Genomic DNA, 6,517 nt, shown 5'->3' on the forward strand with positions numbered 1-6,517 from the left:
TGGTGGGGGGGCTGCTGGGGAAGGTCCAATGGTGGTCGGGGGCGGGTGGCGAGGTCCGATGGTGGGGGTGGGGGGGCTGCTGGGGAATGTACAATGGTGGTCGGGGCGAGTGGCGAGGTCCGATGGTTGTCTTCGGGGGTGGGGGAGCTGCTGAGGAATGTCCAATGGTGGTCGGGGGCGGGTGGCGTGGTCCGATGGTGGGGGTGGGGGGGCTGCTGGGGAATGTCCAATGGGGGGCGGGTGGCGAGTTCCGATGGTGGGGGTAGGGGGTGGGGGAGCTGCTGGGGAATGTCCAATGGTGGTCGGGGGCGGGTGGCGAGGTCCGATGGTGGCGGTGGGGGGTGGGGGAGCTGCTGGGGAATGTCCAATGGTGGTCGGGGGCGGGTGGCAAGGTCCGATGGTGGGGGCTGCTGGGGAATGTCCAATGGTGGCCGGGGACGGGTGGCGAGGTCTGATGGTGGTCGTGGGAGGTGGGGGGGCTGCTGGGGAAGGTCCAATGGTGGTCGTGGGCGGGTGGTGAGGTCCGATGGTGGGCCAGGGGGTGGGGGAGATGCTGGGGAATGTCCAATGGTGGCCGGGGGCTTGTGGCGAGCTCCGATGGTGGGGGTGGGGCGTGGGGGGGCTGCTGGGGAAGGTCCAATGGTGTTCGGGGGCAGGTGACGAGGTCCGATGGTGGGGGTGGGGCGTGGGGGTGCTGCTGGGGAAGGTCCAATGGTGGTCGGGGGCTGGTGGCGAGATCCGATGGTGGTCGTGGGGGGTGGGGGAGCTGCTGGGGTATGTCCAATGGTGGTCGGGGTCGGTGGCGAGGTCCGATGGTGGGGGTGGGGGGTGGTGGAGCTGCTGGGGAATGTCCAATGTTGGTCGGGGGTGGGTGGCGGGGTCCGTAGGTGGGGGTGGGGATGGGGGGGCTGCTGGGGAATGTCCAATGGTGGTCGGGGGTGGTTGGCGAGGTCCGATGGTGGTCGGGGGTGGGTGGCGGGGTCCTTAGGTGGGGGTGGGGGTGGGGGGGCTGCTGGGGAATGTCCAATGGTGGTCGGGGGCGGGTGGCGAGGTCCGATAGTGGTCTTGGGGGATGGGGGGGGGCTGCTGGGGAAGGTCCAATGGTGGTCGGGGGCGGGTGGCGAGGTCCGATGGTGGGGGTGGGTGGTGGGGGAGCTGCTGGGGAATTTCCAATGGTGGTCGGGGGCGGGTGGCGAGGTCGGATGGTGGGGGTGGGGGGTGGGGGGGCAGCTGGGGAAGGTCCAATGGCGGTCGGGGGCGGGTGGCGTGGTCTGATGGTGGGGGTGGGTGTGGGGGGGCTGCTGGGGAATGTCCAATGGTGGTCGGGGGCGGGTGGCGAGCTCCGATGGTGGGGGTGGGGGGGCGGCTGGGGAATGTCCAATGGTGGTCGGGGCGGGTGGCGAGGTCCGATGGTGGGGGTGGGGGAGCTGCTGGGCTATGTCCAATGGTGGTCGGGGGCGGGTGGCGAGGTCCGATGGTGGGGGTGGGGGGTGGGGGCACTGCTGGGGAAGGTCCAATGGTGGTCGAGGGCGGGTGGCGAGGTCTGATGGTGGGGGTGGGGGGTCTGTTGGGGAAGATCCAATGGTGGTCGGGGTCAGGTGGCGAGGTCCGATGGTGGGGGGGGCTGCTGGGGAATGTCCAATGGTGGTCGGGGGCGGGTGGCGAGGTCCGATGGTGGGGGGGGCTGCTGGGGAATGTCCAATGGTGGTCGGGGGCGGGTGGCGAGGTCCGATGGTGGCGATGGGGGGGCTGCTGGGGAATGTCCAATGGTGGTCGGGGGCGGGTGGCGAGGTCCGATGGGGGGGGCCGCCGGGGAATGTCCAATGGTGGTCGGGGTTGCGTGGCGAGGTCCGATGGTGGTGGTGGGGGGTGGGGGGGCTGCAGGGGAATGTCCAATGGTGGTCGGGGGTGGGTGGCGAGGCCCGATGGTGGTCGGGGGTGGGTGGCGAGGTCCGATGGTGGGGGGGCTGCTGGGGAAGGTCCAATGGTGGTCGGGGGCGGGTGGCGAGGTCCGATGGTGGGGGTGGGGGGGCTGCTGGGGAATGTACAATGGTGGTCGGGGCGAGTGGCGAGGTCCAATGGTTGTCTTCGGGGGTGGGGGAGCTGCTGAGGAATGTCCAATGGTGGTCGGGGGCGGGTGGCGTGGTCCGATGGTGGGGGTGGGGGGGCTGCTGGGGAATGTCCAATGGGGAGCGGGTGGCGAGTTCCGATGGTGGGGGTAGGGGGTGGGGGAGCTGCTGGGGAATGTCCAATGGTGGTCGGGGGCGGGTGGCGAGGTCCGATGGTGGCGGTGGGGGGTGGGGGAGCTGCTGGGGAATGTCCAATGGTGGTCGGGGGCGGGTGGCAAGGTCCGATGGTGGGGGCTGCTGGGGAATGTCCAATGGTGGCCGGGGACGGGTGGCGAGGTCTGATGGTGGTCGTGGGAGGTGGGGGGGCTGCTGGGGAAGGTCCAATGGTGGTCGTGGGCGGGTGGTGAGGTCCGATGGTGGGCCAGGGGGTGGGGGAGATGCTGGGGAATGTCCAATGGTGGCCGGGGGCTTGTGGCGAGCTCCGATGGTGGGGGTGGGGCGTGGGGGGGCTGCTGGGGAAGGTCCAATGGTGTTCGGGGGCAGGTGACGAGGTCCGATGGTGGGGGTGGGGCGTGGGGGTGCTGCTGGGGAAGGTCCAATGGTGGTCGGGGGCTGGTGGCGAAATCCGATGGTGGTCGTGGGGGGTGGGGGAGCTGCTGGGGTATGTCCAATGGTGGTCGGGGTCGGTGGCGAGGTCCGATGGTGGGGGTGGGGGGTGGTGGAGCTGCTGGGGAATGTCCAATGTTGGTCGGGGGTGGGTGGCGGGGTCCGTAGGTGGGGGTGGGGATGGGGGGGCTGCTGGGGAATGTCCAATGGTGGTCGGGGGTGGTTGGCGAGGTCCGATGGTGGTCGGGGGTGGGTGGCGGGGTCCTTAGGTGGGGGTGGGGGTGGGGGTGGGGGGGCTGCTGGGGAATGTCCAATGGTGGTCGGGGGCGGGTGGCGAGGTCCGATAGTGGTCTTGGGGGATGGGGGGGGGCTGCTGGGGAAGGTCCAATGGTGGTCGGGGGCGGGTGGCGAGGTCCGATGGTGGGGGTGGGTGGTGGGGGAGCTGCTGGGGAATTTCCAATGGTGGTCGGGGGCGGGTGGCGAGGTCGGATGGTGGGGGTGGGGGGTGGGGGGGCAGCTGGGGAAGGTCCAATGGCGGTCGGGGGCGGGTGGCGTGGTCTGATGGTGGGGGTGGGTGTGGGGGGGCTGCTGGGGAATGTCCAATGGTGGTCGGGGGCGGGTGGCGAGCTCCGATGGTGGGGGTGGGGGGGCGGCTGGGGAATGTCCAATGGTGGTCGGGGGCAGGTGGCAAGGTCCGATGGTGGGGGTGGGGGAGCTGCTGGGGAATGTCCAATGGTGGTTGGGAGCAGGTGGCGAAGTCCAATGGTGGGGGCGGGGGGTGTGGGAGCTGCTGGAGAATGTCCAATGGTGGTCGGGGGCGGTTGGCGAGGACCGATGGTGGGGGTGGGGGGTGGGGGGGCTGCTGGGGAAGGTCCAATGGTGGTCAGAGGTGGGTGGTGAGGTCCGATTGTGGTCTTGGGGGGTGGGGGGGCTGCTGGGGAATGTCCAATGGTGTTCGGGGGCGGGTGGCGAGGTCCGATGGTGCTCGTGGAGGGTGGGGGAGCTGCTGGGGAATGCCCAATGGTGGCCGGGGGCTGGTGGCGAGGTCCGATGGTGGTCGTGGGGGATGGGGGAGCTGCTGGGGAATGTCCAATGGTGGTCGGGGGCGGGTGGCGAGGTTCGATGGTGGGGCTGGGTGGTGGGGGGGCTACTGGGGAAGGTCCAATGGTGGTCGGGGGCGGGTGGCGAGGTCCGATGGTGGGGGTGGGGGGTGGGGGGACTGCTGGGGAATGTCCAATGGTGGTCGGGGCGGGTGGCGAGGTGCGATGGTGGGGGTGGGGGTTGGCAGAGCTGCTGGGGAATGTCCAGTGGTGGTCGGGGGCGGGTGGCGAGTTCCGATGGTGGGGGTGGGGGTGGCGGAGCTGCTGGGGAATGTCCAATGGTGGCCGGGGGCGGGTGGCGAGGTGCGATGGTGGGGGAGGCTGCTAGGGAATGTCCAATGGTGGTCGGGGGTGGGTGGTGGGGTCCGTAGGTGGGCGTGGGGGTGGGCGGGCTGCTGGGGAATGTCCAATGGTGGTCGGGGGTGGGTGGCGAGGTCCGATGGTGGTCGGGGGTGAGTGGCGGGGTCCATAGGTGGGGGTGGGGGTGGGGGGGTCTGCTGGGGAATGTCCAATGGTGGTCGGGGGCGGGTGGTGAGGTCCGATGGTGGTCTTGGGGGATGGTGGGGCTGCTGGGGAAGGTCCAATGGTGGTTGGGTCGGGTGGCGAGGTCCGATGGTGGTCTTGGGGGATGGGGGTGCTGCTGGGGAAGGTCCAATGGTGGTCGTGGGTGGGTGGCGAGGTCCGATGGTGGGGGTAGGGGAGCTGCTGGGGCATTTCCAATGGTGGTCGGGGGCGTGTGGCGAGGTCGGATGGTGGGGGTGGGGGGGCAGCTGGGGAAGGTCCAATGGTGGTCGGGGGCGGGTGGCGAGGTCCGATGGTGGCGCTGGGGGGGCTGCTGGGGAATGTCCAATGGTGGTCGGGGGCGGGTGGTGAGGTCCGATGGTGGGGGTGGGGGGACGGCTGGGGAATGTCCAATGGTGGCCGGGGGCAGGTGGCAAGGTCCGCTGGTGGGGGTGGGGGAGCTGCTGGGGAATGTCCAATGGTGGTCGGGGGCAGTTGGCGAAGTCCGATGGTGGGGGCGGGGGGTGGGGGAGCTGCTGGGGAAGGTCCAATGGTGGTCGGGGGCGGGTGGCGAGGTCCGATGGTGGGTTGGGGGGGCGGCTGGGGAATGTCCAATGGTGGTCGGGGGTGGGTGGTGGGGTCTGTAGGTGGGGGTGGGGGGGCTGCTGGGGAATGTCCAATGGTGGACGGGGGCGGGTGGCGAGGTCCGATGGTGGTCTTGGGGGATGGGGGGGTGGCTGGGGAAGGTCCAATTGTTGTTGGGGGTGGGTGGCGAGGACCGATGGTGGTCTTGGGGGATGGGGGGGCTGCTGGGGATGGTCCAGTGGTGATCGGGGGCGGGTGGCGAGGTCCGATGGTGGTCTTGGGGGGTGGCGGAGCTGCTGGGGAAGGTCCAATGGTGGTCGGGGGCGGTGGCGAAGTCCGATGGTGGGGGTGGGGTGTGGCGGAGCTGCTGGGGAAGGTCCAATGGTGGTCGGGGGCGGGTGGCGAGGTCCGATGGTGGGGGTGGGGGATGGCGGAGCTGCTGGGGAATGTCCAATGGTGGTCGGGGGCGGGTGGCGAGGTCCGATGGTGGGGGTGGGGGCTGAGGGGGCTGCTGGGGAATGTCCAATGGTGGTCGGGGGCTGGTGGCGAGGTCCGATGGTGGGGGTGGGGGGTGAGGGGGCTGCTGGGGAATGTCCAATGGTGGTCGGAGGCCGGTGGCGAGGTCCGATGGTGGGGGTGGGGAGTGGGGTGGCTGCTGGGGAATGTCCAATGGTGGTTGGGGGCAGCTGGCGAGGTCCGATGGTGGGGATGGGGGGTGGGGCAGCTGCTGGGGAATGTCCAATGGTGGTCGGGGTCGGGCGGCGAGGTCCGATGGTGGTCTTGGGGGGTGGGGGGGCTGCTGGGGATGGTCCAATGGTGGTCGGGGGCGGGTGGCGAGGTCCGATGGTGTGGTTGGGGGGTGGCGGAGCTGCTGGGGAATGTCCAATGGTGGTCGGGGGCGGGTGGCGAGTTCCGATGATGGGGGTGCGGGGTGGGGGGCTGCTGGAGAAGGTCCAATGGTGGTTGGGTGGTGGTGGGGAGCGTTGAATGGTGGCCAGTTGCAGGGGTTTACCGGGTAGCTTGTTGGACCTGTTGGAAGCACTCCTGCTCCTCCTGGCCCACAAACAGTGCTGTAAAGGCACTTACCTCATGGATTCAGCCCTTCTCGCCTCCTTTCATCTGCCATGTTTCCCGAAGCCTGGGAAACCTGGCTGACACGAGTTTAAAAATAGGATGACTGTTATAATGAGGCTGCGGGCCTTCATTTTAATATTTAAATAACTAACCCTCCTCCTGGGAGTGTATTGGTCGCGCGCCCCTCGTCCCGCCTCCACTAAAACTGGAAGTGGGCGAGTTGTGTTCCTTTTCACAATTTTTGAATTTTAACCTCTGACCTGACCCCAAACCCAACCCCCCCCGCCCTGTTTTTGGGAGTTAAGGTTCAGCCTGCAGAGTCTGAACTAGGAAGTGTAAGTTAGAATAGTTAATTCAGTGCCAAATCATTTACAGAAATTAAATAAAGAGAGGGAAAGAAAATTGGGATTAAGAGAGAGAGATAAAAGAGACAGAAAGAAAAAGTTTAAAAAAATTATTTGAGGTTTTTAATTTTTTTAAATCTCCAAAAGTAATTAAAATCTGAAGGGATGAAACTCCACACTTGTAAAAGTTAGTTTTCATTGGCAGAGGTTATTTGGCAGTAATTAAGACTTGTCATGC

Source organism: Somniosus microcephalus, chromosome 12 (genome assembly GCF_052327205.1).
Source record: "Somniosus microcephalus isolate GS21.2 chromosome 12, FLI_Smic_1.0, whole genome shotgun sequence".
Lineage (NCBI taxonomy): Eukaryota > Metazoa > Chordata > Chondrichthyes > Squaliformes > Somniosidae > Somniosus > Somniosus microcephalus.